Genomic DNA, 17,074 nt, shown 5'->3' on the forward strand with positions numbered 1-17,074 from the left:
AAATGGCAATCCTCAATCCACTCCAGTATTCTTGCCTGGGAAATCCCATGGACAGAGGAGCCTGATGGGCTACAGTCTATGGGGCTGCAAAAGAGTTGGACATGAGTTAGGGACTAAACAACAATAAAATCATTATCGTAGGCATTTGTCAAATATTGCTTGTATAATTTGTTTAGGTCTGGATATTTATTTTTGTTAATATATTTTTATTAAATATCTCAATAGTAAATGTAAATAAATGTAAGTAAGTACTAAATATGTAATGCTAAATAGTAAATATATAATACTTAAATGTATAAATAACATGAAATGTACAAATTAAACAAAATATATAATGCTAAATAATAATAAACATTAAAATAGTTCTCAGACTCTCACCATTCAGCTGTTAACAGCTTCTCAGTCTATCCACATTTAGTAACCAAAATCCCCTGAATGTACTAGATACTTATCATTTCTTATTTAGGAGCTTTAGTAAATTTGAGTTAAGACCATTATAGGGAAATATTGTTCATCTGAATGTACTCTCTACTTATATGACAAAAGTGAACAGCATTTTGATGAATTTTATAAAAAAGAGGAACCTTTCTTAAGGGGTTTCAAAATATCCAGCTGATTTTGAGATAGATTTTAATGTTTAAATCATTTTATTTATATATTGCACTTTTCTTATAAAACAGTGCTTTTGGCTAATGCCATCCTGGTATGACTAATTATTTTTATAAGAGAAATTTTGAGGCCCTTCCAAGCCACTTTTACTTCATTTTATTATTTTTACAGTGATTTTAATATTATTATTAGTTAGAATAATCTTAATGTAATGTTAAAATAATTGTAAATAATAGTATATACCTTAAGTAATTTAAGTAGCTCCTTGTATTAAGGTAGTTGATTTACTGTGTTTACTGAAATGTGGAGACTCAGTTACTACTCCTCCACTAATTTGTGTGTCCTTGGGGTAATTCTACAATAAAATTGAGGTGCATTTTATTCATCTTTAAAATAATAATAATTATGCTTTCTCTTTGCCTCATAAGCATGTTGCAAGAATTAATTACATCTTTAAAATATATAGAGCTCTTTACCACCTTGTAAGTGGTGATATAACACAAGTAAGTGATATAACAAATATCAAATGTATTATTATATTTGTACAAGATTTTCTTTCTTTGTGACTTGCTAAAAGGTACCATGTGTTGTAGTTTGGATTCTTAATAAAATCTGTTTTATAGAATTTTAAGATCTTTTATTTATTTTTTATTTAAGTATGCTGCTGCTGCTGCTGCTAAGTCACTTCAGTCGTGTTCGACTCAGTGCGACCCCATATAAGGCAGCCCACCAGGCTCCGCCGTCCCTGGAATTCTGCAGGCAAGAATACCGGAGTGGGTTGCCATTTCCTTCTCCAGTGCATGAACAGGAAAAGTGAAAGTGAAGTCGCTCAGTCGTGTCTGACTCTTAGCAACCCCATGGACTGTAGCCTACCAGGCTCCTCTGTCCATGGGATTTTCCAGGCAAGAGTACTGGAGTGGGGTGCCATTGCCTTCTCCGTATTTAAGTATAGTGCTGTACAATATTATGTTACAGGTGTACAATATAGTAATTCATAATTTTTTAAAGATTGTACTGCATTTATAGTTAGTATAAAATATTGGCTGTTTTGTGTTAATATATATTCCCTGTATCGCATAATGGGCTTCCTTGCTATTGTATAATACATCCTTGTAGCGAAGGCAATGGCACCCCACTCCAGTACTCTTGCCTGGAAAATCCCATGGACGGAGGAGCCTGGTAGGCTGCAGTCCATGGGGTCGCTAAGAGTCGGACACGACTGAATGACTTCACTTTCACTTTTCAGTTTCATGCACTGGAGAAGGAAATGGCAACCCACTCCAGTGTTCTTGCCTGGAGGGTCCCAGGGACTGGGGAGCCGGGTGGGCTGCCGTCTATGGGATTGCGCAGAGTCGGACACGACTGAAGCAATTTAGCAGCAGCAGCAGCAGCAGCAGTAGCTTATTTTATACCTAATAATTTGTACCTCTTACCCCCCTACCTCTATATTGCCCCTGTCCCCCTTCTTCTCCTCAGTGGTAACCATTAGTTTGTTCTCCAGAATATCTGTTTTCTTTTTTTTTTTAACCATTTATATTATTTCATATTTCTAAGGAATACTTTTTTGGGGAATATAATTGCTTTATAATGTTGTGTTAATTTCTGCTTTACAATGAAGTGAATCAGCTATATGTATACACACATCCCCTCCCTCTCGGACTTCCCACCCACCCACTACCTCCACCTATCTAGGTCACCACAAAGCACCTAGCTGAGCTCCTTTTGCTATACAACAGGTTCCCACTAGCTATTTATTTTACACATAGTAGTGTATATTTGTTAATCCTAATCTCCCAAATCATCTCACCCTACCCTTCTCCCACTGTGTTTATATGTTCATTCTCTATGTCTCTATTCCTGGCCCTGCAAAAAAGAAAATTATAACTTGGAGTAGCTACAACTACTACTCTTTCTAAATAATTCACTTCTCAAAAACAACGAGTTTTAGATTTGGAAGGTATCTAAATCTTTGGTGCAACTTCCTACTCAGAGTAGGTATCATCTTTATAACCTGCCTGATAAATTGGCTTCTAACCCCAATTTTACCTTTTCCCAGGGACCACTTCACAGAGCAATGAATAGCATTTAAAAATTTTAGAGAAAAAGTTTTGAAATAAATATGTAGTGGAAATCAACAAAGCTAAAGTTCATTATTGTCTTATAACATGACACACCTCTAGCAAAATTAACAAGAATGAAAAAAACATGAGCAAACATATTTGAAATGAAAATATGCAATTTAATTACAGCTTTTTTCAAGGCTAACCAAGTAGAATATTACAACTTCATGTTGATAATTTTGAAAACTTGTGAGATGATTAAGTTGGAGATTTATATGAAAAGGATACATTTGCTCAAGGAGAAATGGAAAAACCTAAGTAAGAACTTCAGGGCACAATAAGGCAACTGAAGAGCCTTGCCTCAGTTTCCAGGAACCCCCACCCCACCCCCTGAAAGACTCCTGTTTGCCTATCTATAATTGAGGCTGCTTAATATACCAGTACATCAGTGCCATTTAAGTGTTGGGTTTGTCATATGTTACCCACAAAAATGAATAAAGGTAGATTATGGTAATAAAAATATATGATAAAATAAGCGATTATCTAAAACATCAAATTTAGATCAGACTATAGCTATATGATGGGAGAAGACAATGGCACCCCACTCCAGTACTCTTGCCTGGAATATCCCATGGATGGAGAAGCCTGGTAGGCTACAGTCCATGGGGTCGCTAAGAGTCGGACGACTGAGCGACTTCACTTTCACTTTTCCCTTTCATGCACTGGAGAAGGAAATGGCAACCCACTCCAGTATTCTTGCCTGGAAAATCCTAGGGACGGCGGAGCCTGGTGGGCTGCCGTCTATGGGGTCGCACAGAGTCGGACATGACTGAAGCAACTTAGCAGCAGCAGCAGCAGCATAGCTATATGATACTAAATTATTCTTAGTTTTTCATAGCTAAAGTTTTACTATACCTAAAAATTACTTTAATCATTGACTAGACATATTCAGAAACATGCTTAGAGGAATAGCTGTTATTCAGTTCCAGTTAACAGTGAGGACCCATTGAGTTACTCTTGTTTTAACAAAAAAAAAAGAAACTGATTTTTAAATGTGAGCTCTTTTCAAATTCTAAGAGAATAAAGTAATTCAGAATTTGGTTACTAGAGTCAAGAGATTAGAAAGTTTCCATTTTAAATGATTTGGTTATTTTCAATTTTTATAAAATTATATTTATGACATATTGTTACTTTGCTTTTCTAAAACATTCTACTATAGAACTTAATTCTTTGGAAGAGTTTTCTGTAAACCTTTAATTGTTCAGATTCTATTCCTTCATCAGCATAGAGTTAACTGTATACCCTTTGAAAAGAATTATGGAATTCCCTAGCAGTCCAGTGGTTAGGAATCCACTGGAGGGGGCAAATGCTCCACGCCTGGTTAGGGGACTAAGATTCCACAAGCATGGCATGGACAAAAAGAAAAGAAAGAAATTAAGATACCTCTGTGGGTAAGGTTGCTGGATAAAACACAGGACACCCAGTTAAATATGAAATTCAAATGGACAACAAATAATTATTTAGTATAATTAAATATTACATTGGACATACTTACACCAAAAATTACCTATTGTTCATCTGAAATTCAAATATAACTGGACATCTGGCAAAATCTGACTACCCTATGTCTCAGTTTTCTAATAAATGTAATGAATGGTTTGAGTAGACAATCTCCAAAGATTTCCTCAGATTTAACATTGTATGATCCCTGTTTATTACAGTTAGACTTTAAAAAATATTCATTCATAATTCAAACCTTGCAACATAGATTATCATACTAATTTATCACCATCTTATTGATGAACAAACTTAACAAAATTATTTTCTAAATTTTCCTTCAGATATGGGATTACAAACACCCACTAATAAATCTATGATAATTATAAAATTACTAGCTTCACTGAATTGACTTGACTTTAAAGTCTGAATGGAAGGATTGTATTCCAAAACTACCATTACTGTGTTTCACCAACTTACTCTTAAATTCCTCAACCTCCTCTAACATTCGGGGAAAAGAGAAAAGGTGAGATATTTCAGAATGAATTGGAAGGAAGCTCTTGGGTGTTGAAATAGTAATGATAGCAATAGCTCAGCCTGTTCTATAGCATTAACAGATTGCAAAATTTGTAACATGCATAAGAATCATACCTGGAGCTATGAGGCAACACTTAATCTAAAGTCGAGTGAAGAGTCTGGAATAAGGAAGAGCCATCCCAATAGCTGCTGCCTGCCCCAGAACTAGGGGGAGCTGTTTGAACTGGAGGCACCAGAGAAAGTTTTTATCAGGTTTTTATTTCATTAGTTAACCTGGCGGAGAAGGCAATGGCACCCCACGCCAGTACTCTTGCCTGGAAAATCCCACGGATGGAGGAGCCTGGTAGGCTGCAGTCCATGGGGTCGCTAAGAGTCGGACACGACTGAGTGACTTCACTTTCACTTTTCACTTTCAAGCATTGGAGAAGGAAATGGCAACCCACTCCAGTGTTCTTGCCTGGAGAATCCCAGGGACGGCGGAGCCTCCTGGGCTGCCACCTGTGGGGTCGCACAGAGTCGGACACGACTGAAGTGACTTAGCAGTAGCAGAGTAAATAAAGTAAATAAAGTAATCAAATGTAAAGTAGCTTTACATTTGCCAGTTGTAAAACTATGTTTTAGTGATATTCCAAATAAAAGGTCATTAATTATCATAAATAATTCCTATGTATCAGGGAATTAAGTGGTTAAAACTGATATGGTATATAATCTTCATTAACATCCTCAGAAAGAACATCTTAATCCCATTTTAATGTTTTTATTCCCAAAATAACTGTATTTGTTTAAAACATTCCCAGATCTCTGTATAAGAATATTCGTTTCTTTCTGGGCAAAGTCATCACTTTATTTAAACAGAAAATAGTAAATATGTAGAAAATACATATTATTATCCCTGAAATTTACAAAATAGCTCCTGTAACTATGTCATAATATAAAAACATACCAAATAAGAAAACCACTTTATTCAAGTAGTCTTATCTTCTACCTACTTGTCTTGCGATGTGTGATAATACTATACCTTCAATGCTGACCTCAAGTTCAGAGATGCGAAAAGATGTTCAACACACTATTTACCTAATAACATTAATTCGCTGTGGTAGCACTTTTTAAAAGTGCTATACTTGCAGCAAAGTAGCTGTATTGTCAATAAAAAATTAAAAAATAGAAGCCAGAAGAAGTAATTTTTGTTCCTAGTTGTGCCATTTCACTCGTACTGTAGTTTCGGGCAAGTCACTTGCTGCAGTTTCCAGAACTGTTAAGTGGGGATAGCAGTGTCTGTCTCTGAAAATTCTTGAAAGGCTTGACCCAGTCAGTAAACAAAAGTGTTTCACATGGTGTTATAGTGCAAAGTCGTTTTATTACTCATCCACCTATAAAAATTCAATAGTTCTTGACAGTGAGCTTGATTGCTCAGCACAGAGACAAAAAGAACTTAGAGATCATGGAATATTTATAGACTCATTATAGAGATAAGGAAATTGAAAATTCCCTAGTTGAGTCATTTGATTAAGATCATCAAAAGCACAAAAGGCCAGAAGTCTCAGCTTGGAGCAGGAAGATTTCTGCTTCATAAACAAAGCCTTAACCAAGACACAGGTGACTCCCATTTGGAACATTCTTTAAGAAAAGGATCTCCATTACTTTCCCTGGACATTGATTTTATCTTCACTGGTGGTTTTCCTCTACCAGGAACAGTAGCTTTCCTAATGTCACCCTGATAGTGAATAGCCAGGCCAGGGACGTGAACTCAAATCTGCCTGGCTCCAGAGCCTGAGCCACTGTGGTAGTTAGTTAATCATACACATGCTCACTCAGCCTCCCAAGAGAAAAGGCAGAGAAGGGGGTGGCAAGCCCTGCCAGAAGGAAATATGCTGAGACTTGTTAGATTTTTAGGCCTGGAAAGCCAGAGCTAGTGGCTGCCTGGCTCAGAGTTGTACATTTTGATACATGGAAACTGACAAGCAGTTAGGAGTTTACCAAGCTCTTTAAGATTTATAAAAGCAGAAGTGCAGCTCTCAGTTATAGTTGCAATTTAATAGGCAATATTAAAATGCTAAACACCAAGATTTTAATTGTATTATATCAAATAGATACTATTTGAATTGATTTTTCATCCTTAGCCTCTTGTTAAAAGAGAGGAAATAACCATTATTTGAATCGCGTTTAAATTTTAAATCACAAGGGTATTTTTTAACAGCACTGATACTTTAATGACCTAAAAGGGAATATTCTCTTTCAATGAGTAAGAAAATTTACTGCCAACCAGTAACAGATTACATAATAAAGAACAGAAATTCACTTTGACAAAAGGGCATCTTAAAAAGTGAAGGAGAAAGTGGGTTTTAGACAACTTGGTGCTGACCTATTTAAATCTGTAGCTTAGAATTTGGATGGGTACTGAAAAGTTGGCCCTCCTGCATGTCCATTATACTAAGTATTTTATACATCCACATGCCCATGCATGTTTCTCCAGGTCTTACCTTTATCCTAAAAAGTATGCATATTATGCCTAGAAATGTATATGATGATATAGACATATAGTGCCATTTATAAGAGACATGTGATATGCAATAAACAGGAGGCAGATATTATAGTAACACTTGATAACATGAATAGTTATATTACCACTTCATTTGAGTATGTTATTTATTTTACATGTTATAAATTTCATGAGCATTCTTTACATATAAAAATGGCTATGATTACCATGGTTATCAAAAACTATCTAGTAAAGCTTTTAATTAAATTTAACTGACAAACACTCATGAAGCAATTTCAATGGACAAAATGAATCCTATAAGTTTTATAATTACATATATTTGATGTTATACTAAACATGAAATCATTTAAAAACTGTTAAAATATTTTCCTATGTATACCTTTGTCTTCAAAAAGAAAAAACCTTTCCAATAAAAAAAAAAATCGAGAATTTTTCATAAAATAGTGATTTCTAGTGCTCGCTTCAGCAGCACCTATACTAAAATTGGAAGGATACAGAAAAGATTAGCATGGTCCCTGCACAAGAATGGCATGCAAATTTGTGAAGCATTCCATATTTTCATACCAATGGTATTTTTCACAGAATGAGAACAAAAAATTTTACAATCTGTATAGAAACACAAAAGATCCTCAAAAACCAAAGCAATCTTAAGAAAGAAAATTGGAGCTGGAGGAATCAACCTTCCTGACTTCAGATTATACTACAAGTCTACAGTCATCAAGACTGTATGGTACCAGCACAAAAGCAGAAATATAGACCAATGGAACAAAATAGAAAGCCCAGCGACAAGCCCATACATCTGTGGGCAGCTTATCTTTGACAAACGAGGCAAGAATATATAATGGAGAAAAGACAGCCTCATTAACAAGTGGTGCTGGGAAAACTAGACAGCTACGTGTAAAAGAGTGATATTAGAACACTTCTTAACACCATACACAACGATAAACTCAAAATGGATTAAAAATTTAAATGTAAGACCAGAAACTATAAAATGCTTATGGAAAAACATAGGCAGAACACTCTTTGACATAAATCACAGCATTACCCTCTTTGACCCAACTCAGAGTAATGAAAATAAAAATAAACAAATAGGATCTAATTAAACTTAAAAGCTTTTGCACAGCAAAGGAAACTAAAAACAAGATGGAAAAAATATCTCAGAATAGGAGAAATTAATTGCAAACAAAACAACTCACAAAGGATTGATCTCCAAAATATATAAACAGTTCAATATCAGAAAAACAAACAACCTAATCAAAAAGTGAGCAGAAGACCTAAACAGACTCTTCTCCAAAGAAGACATACAGATGGCCAATAAACACACGAAAAGATGCCCAACATCACTCATTATTCAGTTTAGTTCAGTCGCTCAGTGGTGTCCGACTCTTTGCGATCCCATAGACTGCAGCACGCCAGGCTTCCCTGTCCTTCACCAACTTCTGGAGCTTGCTCAAATTCATGTCCATTGAGTCAGTGATGCCATCCAACCATCTCATACTCGGTCGTCCCCTTCTCCTCCTGCCTTCAATCTTTCCCAGCATCAGGGTCCTCTCAAATGAGTCAGTTCTTTGAATAAGGTGGCCAAAGTATTGAGTTTCAGCTTCAGCATCAGTCCTTCCAATGAATATTCAGGACTGATTTCCTTTAGGATTGACTGGTTGGATCTCCTTGCAGTCCAAAGGACTCTCAAGAGTCTTCTACAATACCATGGCTCAAAAGCATCAATTCTTCAGTGCTCAGCTTTCTTTATAGTCCAACTCTCATATCCATACATGACTACTGGAAAAATCATAGCCTTGACTAGACGGACTTTCGTCAGCAAAGTAATGTCTCTGTTTTTTATTATGCTGTCTAGGTTGGTCATAGCTTTTCTTCCAAGGAGCAAGTGTCTTTTAATTTCATGGCTGCAATCACCATCTGCAGTGATTTTGGAGCCCAAGAAAACAAAGCCTGTCACTGTTTCCACTGTTTCCTCATCTATTTGCCATGAAGTGATAGGACTGGATGGCATGATCTTAGTTTTCTGAATGTTGAGTTTGAAGCCAACTTTTTCACTCTCCTCTTTCATTTTCATCAAGAGGCTCTTTAGTTCTTCTTCACTTTCTGCCATAAGGGTGGTATCATCTGCATATCTGAGGTTATTGATATTTCTCCTAGCAATCTTGATTCCAGCTTGTGCTTCATCCAGCCCAGCGTTTCTCATGATATACTCTGCATATAAGTTAAATAAGCAGGGTGACAACATACAGCCTTGATGTACTCCTTTCCAGATTTGGAACCAGTGTGTTGTTCCATGTCCAGTTCTAACTGTTGCTTCTTGACCTGCATACAGGTTTCGCAAGAGGCAAGTTGGGTGGTCAATGGCCATCATCAAAAAATCTACAAAAAAATAAATGTTTGAGAGGATGTGGATAAAAGGGAACCCTCTTGCACTGTTGCTGGGAATGTAAATTGATACAACCTCTATAGAGAACAGTATGGCGATTCCTCAAGAAAACTAGGAATAAAACTACCATGTGGCCCAGTAATCCCACTACTGGACATGTACCCTGAGGAGACCACAATTCAAACAAACGCATGCACCCTAATGTTCCCACTGCAGCACTGTTTATAACAGCCAAGACATAAAGAAATCTAGATATTCATTGACAGATGAATGAATAAGAAATTTGTGATATATTTATATAACGGAATATTACTCGGCCATAAAAAGGAAAGAATTTTAATCAGTTGTAGTGAATTGGATGAAAATAAGCCTATTTTGGGCTTCCCAGGTAGTGCTAGTAAAGAACCTGCCTGCCAATGCAGGAGACGTAAAAGACGTGGGTTTGATCCCTGGTTTGGGAAGATCCCCTGGAGGAGGACACGGCAACCCACTCCAGTATTCTTGCCTGGAGAACCCCATGGACAGAGGAGCCTGATGGGCTACATACAGTCCATAGGGTCACAAAGAGTCAGGCACCGCTGAAGTGACTTAGTACACAACACAGCCTGCTACACAGAGTGAACTAAGTCAGAAATAAAAAACAAATATGGTCTATTGAAGCATATATATGGAATCTAGAAAAATGGTACTCATGAACCTATTTTCAGGGAAGGAATGGAGACACAGATATAGAGAACGGACTTGTGGACATGGTGGGGAAGGTGGGGGGTGAATTATGAAAGTAAGCACTGGCATATATACACTACCATGTGTAAAATACAGAGCTAGTAGAAGCTAGTAGAAGTACACAGAGAGCCCGGACTGGTGCTCTGTGATGACCTAGAGGGGCAGGATGGGGGTGTGGTGGGTGGAAGGGAGGCTTAAGAGGGAGGGTATATATATAGTTAGGACTGATTTGCAAAGTTGTATGGTAGAAACCAACACAACACTGTAAAGCAATTATCCTCCAATCAATAAAAAAAAAGAAAGAAAAAATAGCAATTTCTATATTAAAGAAACTAACATTGCAACAAATATATATCTAGTGAATTGATTTCTTTTCACCTGTAAAACAACTGTTGAAGAATAAGAGGGGACAGAAAAGCAGATATGCCAATGATAAAGAGAGAGGCAGTAGTGACCAAAGGCAAAAACCCGGCCCAGGAGTCCTGGCAGTAAAGAAAAAGAAAGATTTTTGGTACTTTGACATAAAGCTCTCTTATGGAGCCTTTATATAGGGAACACTGAATGTTAACAATACTTTCTATGTTTTAACTCATTTAGGAGAACTCTATGAATTATAAAGCTATAAAACACTATGTGACGATGAAACAATAATAAACTATTATGGCTTCCTTGGTGGCTCAGTGGTAAAGAATCTGCCTGCCAATGCAGGAGACACGGGTTCGATCCCTGGTTCAGGAAGATTGCCTAGAGAAGGAAATGGCAACTCACTCCAGTATTCTTGCCTGGGGAATCCCATGGACAGAGGAGCCTGGCAGGCTACATTCCCTGGGGTCGCAAAAGAGTTGGACATGACTTAGCAACTAAACAACAAATATATTTCAGAATATAGCTGCAATCCCAATTTTTAACTCCCTGATGTCATCAATAAACTCATACATAAATATCTGAATAAGACATTTGCTCACTTGAGATTAAATAGCTTCTAGAAATATAAAGTCTGAAGTAAGAGTACATCATGAGAAATGCTAGGCTGGATGAAGCACAAGCTGGAATCAAGATTGCTGGGAGAAATATCAATAACCTCAGATATGCAGATGACAACACCCTTGTGGCAGAAAGTGAAGAAGAACTAAAGAGCCTCTTGATGAAAGTGAAAGAGGAGAGTGAAAAAGTTGGCTTAAAGCTCAACATTCAGAAAACTAAGATCATGCCATCCAGTCCCATCACTTCATGGCAAATAGATGAGGAAACAGTGGAAACAGTGACAGACTTTGTTTTCTTGGGCTCCAAAATCACTGCAGATGGTGATTGCAGCCATGAAATTAAAAGATGCCTGCTCCTTGGAAGGAAAGTTATGACCAACCTAGACAGTATAATAAAGTGCAGAGACATTACTTTGCTGACAAAGGTCCGTTTTGTCATGGTTTTTCCAGTAGTCATGTATGGATGTGAGAGTTGGACTGTAAAGAAAGCTGAGCACCGAAGAATTGATGCTTTTGAACTGTGGTGTTGGAGAAGACTCTTGAGAGTCCCTTGGACTGCAAGGAGATCCAACCAGTCCATCCTAAAGGAGATCAGTCCTGGGTGTTCATTGGAGGGACTGATGTTGAAGCTGAAACTCCAATACTTTGGCCACCTGATATAAAGAACTGACTCATTTGAAAATGGAGAAGGCAATGGCAACCCACTCCAGTACTCTTGCCTGGAGAATCCCAGGGACAGCGGAGCCTGGTGGGCTACCTTTTATGGGGTCGCACAGAGTCGGACACGACTGAAGCGACTTAGCAGCAGCAGCAGCTCACCTTTTCAAAAAAGTTTTTCTTAATTTCTTTTTTGGCTGTACTAGGTCTTTTTTGCAGTACACAGGCTCCTTTGGTTGTGGAGCACAGGCTCTCAAGTGTGCAGGCTCAGTAGTTGCGATGCCTAGGCTTAGTTGTCCTGTGGCATATGGGACCTTAGTTCCCCTACCCAGGATCAAACCCACCGCCCCTGCATTGGAAGACAGATTCTTAACCACTTTACCACCAGGGAAGTTCCCTAAATTTTTTTTAAATTTTTTACAATAGGTCTTTGTTGATTATCTATTTTAAATATAGCAGTGTGTACATGTCAATTCCAAACTCCCAAACTGTCTCTCTCTCTCACCCTTCTCCCCTGGTAATAATAAATTCATTCTCTAAAAAAAAATAAAAAAATAAAAAAAAATAAACCACAGACACATACACACACACGCACAATTTTGGAAGACATAACATAATCATTTTCTTTATGTTGTAATATGCAAAAATGAAATGCATAGGAAGATATTTACCACCTCAGAAATGTGATATTTCCATTTTAAATAAACCTTTTTAATAGGACTTATACATGAACAAAAGCATTGTTGTTGTTTAGTTGACTTATACCTGAACCAAAAGCATTGTTGACATCACTCAGTCATGTCCAACTCTTTTTCAACCCCATGGACTGTAGCCATCCGGGATCCTCTGTCCATGGGTTTTTCCAGGCAAGAATGCTGGAGTGGATTGCCATTTCCTTCTCCAGGGAATCTTCCAGACCCAGAGATTTAACCCATGTCTCCTGCATTGGCAGGCAGGTTCTTTACCACTGAGCCACCAGGGAAGCCCCAAACAAGAGCACACCTAAATATTAAGAAAACTATCATTGTTCCAAATAATTCCTAAAATATTTAGGAGGAGACGTGGGTTAAATCTCTGGGTCTGGAAGATTCCGTGTAGAAGGAAATGGCAACCCACTCCAACATTCTTGCCTGAAAATCCCATGGACAGAGGAGCCTGTCCATGAGCTTGAGATTATTTAGACATACCTCAAATATTTAGACATACCCCATTTTCATTTTCTAACACGTTTTCCATTGCCCAGTTGAACCAGTATATGTCTTTTTATGTAAGCATATACATATTTATTTAATATGTAAACTCCCTTCCCTTTTAATATTCTCTAGCAGAAATCTGAGGCCTAGATTATCATTCAGAGATATGTAGCTTAATAGACTTTCTCTCGGAGAAGGCAGTGGCACCCCACTCCAGTACTCTTGCCTGGAAAATCCCATGGACAGAGGAGCCTGGTAGGCTACAGTCCATGGGGTCGCTAAGAGTCAGACACGACTGAGTGACTTCACTTTCACTTTTCCCTTTCATGCACTGGAGAAGGAAATGGCAACCCACTCCAGTATTCTAGCCTGGAGAATCTCAGGGACGGCGGAGCCTGGTGGGCTGCCATCTATGGGGTCGCACAGACTCGGACACGACTGAAGAGACTTAGCAGCAGCAGCAGATTTTCTCTCTAGCTAGTGGTTTTGAAACTAACTCCATGCAGAGAATAAATCTTCTCTCTCTAATAGAACAAACTCAACTTTTATCTTATCTGTTCTTTTTTAAATAGTCCACTGCTGCTGCTAAGTTGCTTCAGTCGTGTCTGACCATGTGCGACCCCATAGACGGCAGCCCACTAGGCTCCCCCGTCCCTGGGATTCTCCAGGCAAGAATACTGGAGTGGGTTGCCATTTCCTTCTCCAATGCTTGAAAGTGAAAAGTGAAAGTGAAGTCACTCAGTCGTGTCCGACTCTTAGCAACCCCATGGACTGCAGCCTACCAGGCTCCTCCATCCATGGGATTTTCCAGGCAAGAATACTGGAGTGGGGTGCAGATCCTTTGAATTGGAAAGACCTTCCCTGATTTGACGTCCCACTTACATCTTACAAGTAACCTAGAAGTGGAGTTTTTAAGGATTCCCTTATTCCTTAATAGGGCTTTCCTGGTAGCACAGCTGGTAAAGAATCCGCTTGCAATGCAGGAGACCCGGGTTGGATTCTTGGGTTGGGAAGATCCACTGGAGAGGGATAGGCTACCAACCGCAATATTTTTGGGCTTCCCTTGTGGCTCAGCTGGTAAAGAATCTGCCCGCAATGCAGGAGACCTGGGTGTGATCCCTGGGTTGGGAAGATCCCCTGGAGAAGGGAAAGGCTACCCACTCCAGTACTCTGGCCTGGAGAATTCCATGGAAAGAGTTCCATTTCTTTCATTTCTAAAAAGCAACAGTAAATAATGAAACATTTCAAATAAGGTTTCTGTGAGAAACATAAACACAAATAAAAAATAAGTGTCATTTGTTCTGGAATGCGAAAACTGACTGCTTGTAATAGCACTGTATTTGAATAAGTCATACTGTCATAGTGACCTTTACTGATATACTATTTCCCAATATAAAGCATCAATCCTGCTGCTTAAAAGATCTTTTCTGTGCAAGACCTGAAGATCCATCAGGTAACAAAATAATGATTTGCTATCTGTATAGTCCATGGGGTCACAGAGAGTCGGACATGACTGTGACTTTCACTTTACTCCTTAATTCATTCCACCAATATATGCAGAGAACTTCCTGTGTTCTGGGCTGTTCTTTCAGGACACAGAATAAGATGTGGCCCCCTAAACACCCCAATTGTGTTCTTGTGTAAATGAATAACTGAAACAAAGTGTCATGGGGCCTGGCCCCACCTTGCAGAATCTAAAGAGGGCTAAGAAACGGAGGGTCCAATTCTTAATGTGTAGTCCAGAAAGTCTTCCAGAGTATATAACACCTAAGCACATGCATTAACCATGACTGGATCAAGAGTTGAAAGGAGATTTCCAAATAGAAATTGAGCAGAATCTTGGAAACTTGGACAATTTTGCAGTAGTTCATCACAATGAGAGGAAAGGATGCAGGGAGTAGGATAATTTCCCACTATTATATATAAAGACTTACAGCAACTTTGTTTACTATTTTGCTAATGAACTATGTAACCAGCAGATTACAGGGGAACAGTTTAGTGCCTCCCATATGAGAACACCAAGTCTAGCCTATTAGGGATTCTGAAAGTGGTCAACTATATTTAAGGTAGGCTAAGTCATGTTGGACAATAAATCTCTCCAATATTTTAGAAGCTTAAGCCAAAACAAGTTTATTTCTTGTTTTATGCAGATTCTGTTGTAGGTCCTGGGCTATCCAGGGCAGCTGTGCTCAGGGTAATAATAGGGCATCCCAGGGTCCTTCAGTCCTGTGCCACTCCCATCTTACTGTAACCTTCTGTGATTGCAGCAGCAAGGGAAGGAAACCTAGAGAACCAAGCACTGGCCTGTCAATGAGTCTACCAGGAAATGAAACATTACATGTCTGCTCACATTTACTTACAAGTTACATCACCATACCTAATTTCAGTGGGGTGGAGAGTATAATTCTCCCCTACATCTAAACCCAGAAAGAGGACAGGAAAAATTGATAAACACTCAAAATGCCTTTAGCAGTCATGAAATGTTATGGTAACGTTTTATGGTTCAGATTAGACTAATGGAGTTTACTAGCATGTCATAAATTAAGGCTGAAACTAACTAAAGTTTATTCTTCATCTAGCGATTGAAAATTACATAACTGATTAATGAAACTATTTAACCTGTGTCATTTAAAGACTAAAATTCAGGTGGATTTAAATGGAGTGATTTGGTTAATATTAATATCAAAGAAAATATTGAAAAGCAAATTTTTCTGGTATGGTTCTGATATTGTAATCCACATATGCTACTTTTTTCCCCTTTTTATATTCAGAGATACACTGAAAGGCATATATCATGCACAGGAGTGAATAAATATTAAATTAATGCCTCTCCATAGAGACAAAAGGCATACTACTAGATATTTAGTATGTTACTTAGTTTCAGCAATCTTTGTATCAATCACTGTAGTTTCAGCTACAATGGGTATATAACTGAGAGAACATTTAGTCAAACAATGGTTCTAAGTATCAACCTAATTTTTACCACCTTCCAAATGTTATTGTATCAATAGGGTGAAATGGCTAACACAGATGTACTACACGATGCTAATACCACACAGTACAGGCCTCATTTACGACCTTCTTTCACTTAACCTCTCTACTACAGTTGATGGAAATAGTTTAAACTGTAAAGTTACTTTCTTAATTAATTCACATTATTTTTCGGAATGCAAACTTTCGGGCCCATCAGAAATGGCTTGCACCTTACAAAACCTGGCAGGCACACACAGGATTTGCAAATACTTGTCAGGTGTAAAGAATCCCGTAAAGAGCATGCACGTGGGAACTAAAACGTATACACAAGTACACGGTTGTGCCTATGTGAGTCCTTTCTTCGCATAAAACTTTCAAGAGGTGAGTAAAACCTGTTATTAGATTCTTAGTTTATAGATCGTTATTAGACATAATACTGTCTGGTCCTCATGTCACAGCTGTTAAAAGCTTAAAAATAAAAAAAGAAGGAAAAAAAAATGCCTCTGAAGACAGAACAAACTTAAACCTGCCACCAATTAGAAAGATCACAGTGTCACAGGTATGCTTTTAACAGGATAGCAACCTCAGAGGTCAAGTTGGGGGAAAAAAAAAGAAAGCACCCTGGACGGAGGTCAGACTGGAGGGAGGGCAAGCTGCAGGCCCCATCCTGCTGGTTTCTCCCGGTACTTCCGCAGCGCCCAGGTCCTCCTCTCCGGTCCTCGCAGGGGGTACGCTCCCTTCCTCCCCACCTGTCCGTCTGGGCTTCCCGAAGCGATGCCCTAGCGGTGGGAGTAAGAACACGCCGTGCGGGAGCCTCCTTTCGGTTCGGCTCCCCCAGCTGGACCCCGAAGCCCCGGGGGGAGGAAATTACCACTCGGTGCTCTCCCACCCCCGCCCCGTTCCTCTCTCTCCGGCTGGCTGCCTGTCTCGCTCCGATGCCGCCGAGCCCCATC

The 17,074-nt window shown here is 38.6% G+C and overlaps 1 non-coding gene across 1 annotated transcript; it reads left to right on the forward strand.

Annotated features, from left to right (window-relative positions):
* Window positions 1-7,656: 7,656 nt before the first annotated feature.
* On the forward strand, window positions 7,657-7,763 carry LOC145543885 (U6 spliceosomal RNA). Its single transcript, XR_014081131.1, has one exon. It is a non-coding gene; the product is annotated as a U6 spliceosomal RNA (small nuclear RNA).
* Window positions 7,764-17,074: the final 9,311 nt, after the last annotated feature.

Source organism: Giraffa tippelskirchi, chromosome 3 (genome assembly GCF_054371585.1).
Source record: "Giraffa tippelskirchi isolate mGirTip1 chromosome 3, T2T-mGirTip1v1.2.pri, whole genome shotgun sequence".
NCBI classification, from domain to species: Eukaryota; Metazoa; Chordata; class Mammalia; order Artiodactyla; family Giraffidae; genus Giraffa; species Giraffa tippelskirchi.